Source organism: Solanum stenotomum, chromosome 12, assembly GCF_019186545.1.
Source record: "Solanum stenotomum isolate F172 chromosome 12, ASM1918654v1, whole genome shotgun sequence".
NCBI lineage: Eukaryota > Viridiplantae > Streptophyta > Magnoliopsida > Solanales > Solanaceae > Solanum > Solanum stenotomum.
This window is the reverse complement of record NC_064293.1, coordinates 11,580,704-11,583,827: the sequence shown is the minus strand read 5'-3', so window position 1 is coordinate 11,583,827 and position 3,124 is coordinate 11,580,704.

Sequence of the window (3,124 nt, the reverse complement as noted above, 5' to 3'; positions counted from 1 at the left end):
TTACCCCACTCCATCTTTTACCCCTACCCACTACCAACCCCTCCCAACATACCACCCCCTCAAAAATAATAATTTAAAAGTCTGTTTTTGTCTTTTTGAAAAATATTTTCAGTTTTTTAAAAATATATTTTTTTAACCCTACCCCGACCCCCCTAGCACCCCCCCAAAAAAAATAAATTTAAAAGTTTGTTTTTGAAAAATTATTTTCAAATTTTAAAAATTTTATTTTATTACCCCACCCCCTATCAACTCCCTTCCCCCCAAAAAATATAATTAAAAGTTTGTTTTAGAAAAATATTTTTGATTTAAAAGTTTATTTTTGAAAAGTATTTTCAAATTTTTATTTTATTACCCCCCCTACCAGCCCCCCTCCCCCCAACACACACACAAAACAAATTCAAAATTTTGTTTTTTTTTTTAAAATAATAATTTAAATCTCAATTTGAAAGTTAGTTTTCAAGTCGGGTGTGATTGGATCCCGGTTTGGAAGTCAAGGTCGAAATTCCAATTTGAAAGTCGAATCTTGGGTCTCCATCGATTGTTGTTTTCGGATTCAGATCCTGATTTGGAAGTCGGGTGTCAAGTCGAGTGTCGAAGTCAAAATCCGGAATGATGGATCGTATTCAAGTTCAGGTGTCAAGGTCAGGTGTTGGGTCGGATATCATGTCCCAATTTGAATGTTAGGTCTCGAGTCGAAAGTGAGGGTCAGGTCCTGGGTCAGATCTCAGGGTCGGATTTCAAATTTGTCGTTGGAATTGTTTCCTAGTTCGCGTGTCGGGGCCATGTCCTAGATCATTATCGAGGTTGATTTCCGGGTAAAAAATTATTTTCTACTGCCTAATAAAAAATAATAGATATTGTTTTAAAAATGTTTTTCATTCACAAACCAAACACTAAAAAAATAGTTTCTATTCACCAACTAAACATGAGAAAATAAGTCAGAAATCCACATGTTCCAAGGAGAACATTTTCTAGTAAAATATTTTCCTTCTTACCAAACACACCTTTTATGTTGTTCCCAATTGTCATGGTATAGTAAACATAAGGGAGAAGTATAAAAAATACACCTAAATTATCTCGTTTTTTTTTTTTTGTAATTTCATACTTGAACTATTGGAAGGGAGAAGTGTCAAAAACACACATAAATCATCACTCATTAGTTTGAGAAACACACTTCTCTCATTTATTACATTCTCTTGATGGTGTGTATATTACACTCTCTTTTATTTAAAAAGAATTGTCACATGACATTCCATATGGACAAAAATTAAATAAATTATTAATATTGTTTAAAAGTTAAAGATTAAAGTATCATTATCTCAAAAGAAAATTATAAAAATAGAATTTAAATATTTTCTTACCCTACTCCCCACACCTCCTCCAACTGCAACCCCCCAACACCCCTCTCCCCCAACCCCCGACCCACAATTTTTATTTTTATTTTTTTAATTTTCTTAAAAAAAATTCTTACTTCATCCCCAAACCACGTCCCCCTCCAAAAAAATAAATTTAGATATTATTTTTATTTTTTTTTAAAAAATATTCCATACCTCACCCCTTAACCGTTAGCTCTCAATTTTTTTCTCGTGTTGTTGTAGACATATACATATGTTTTTAAAAAGTTATTTCTACTTGCCGCTAGATTTAAAAATAAAATAAAATTCCGATTTGTGTTATATTCGGTACACAAGTAAAAAGACACTTTTCTAAAAAGATATGTATATATCTAACACAAAATGAGAAGAATGTTAAAGAAAATAAAAAAAAATAGAGAGCGAGGGATAGATGAGGTGGAGTAGTTTTTCTTTGTTTAAAATAACTAGTTCTGTACACGTGCATTGCACGTGTATCGCATACTAAATTATATAGAATCATTAGAATTAATTATAAATGTACTGTCTGATAGAAAAAAGTTTTATGATTGATAGAAATTTCATTTTGACATATGAAAGTATCCTTGCAATGACAACATTTTTTTTGCCTGAAGTTTATTTTCTTGCCTGAAGTTTTAGTTTATAGAACTGATTGGTTAAAGGCTAAAGGTGACAAGAAAATTTAAAATAAAATATGCTAAGAAATCACGTGAACATTTGGCGAAATACAAGCAACACAGAATAAAAGTAGTAAAATATAAAGATAACAGTGACCTACATACTTGGTAACAATTCATATGTTCTTCAAAGAAAAAAGAAAATAAAAACAAAAAATTAGAAATAATTGAGTTAGTCAAAATTCTTACTGGTACAACAGTTTCTTGTTTTGCTATCCAAATCACTCCACCTTAAGAAATGAATTACTACATGTTGAGTTTTAGATTGAAAACCCATCACAAATCCATAGATGTGAGTTTTTTTTCATGAGTTTACATTAATTGTAAACAATAAATATATCAAGTCAGTTTGATTGGACTAACTTTTCAGTTTCTCAAAAAATTGTTACACTTTCAAAAAAATATGCATGTGCAGAAGTATTTATGATAAATCATTTAATGAAGATAAATAAAATATTGTGAAAATAACAAGGAATGTGGAACGTTGTGAAAAACAATTAATAGGAGAGAAGAAGAAGAATTAAATTAATTAGCAGTAATAATTGAGGTAATTCATATTGTTATAAATGAAGTTTTTTAGATGAAAAAAATATGTGTAAGTTACATTACATATGCTCATAATAGGTGAAAAAATAAAATTGTCTCATTAAGGAAGAAATTGTTCAACTTCTCATTTGTGTAAGAAGTTACTTACAAAAGTACGTAATGGGCGAATAAATTAGTTTCACACATTTCAGGAGAATTGAATGTGGAGGATTAAAATATGATTGTTGATTTTTTTTATTTACTCACTATTTATGTTATTTAAACATTACTATTTAATTTGATTTTAATTCAATGAAGGGTCGTAAATTTTGTACTGTGCTGAACTTGCATTTCAACCTTCAAGTAATTAAAATATGATTGTATAATATTTAATTAAATGTTTTATAATATTTTGATTTATTGCAATGGTGAACTTGTAATTCGACGTTGATGAGAAAAGCTAATACAATATGATATGATTAAATATAGAATAACAAATTAAGTCTTTAAAAAGGGATAAAAATGTCTAGCAACTTTCTATGGACATTG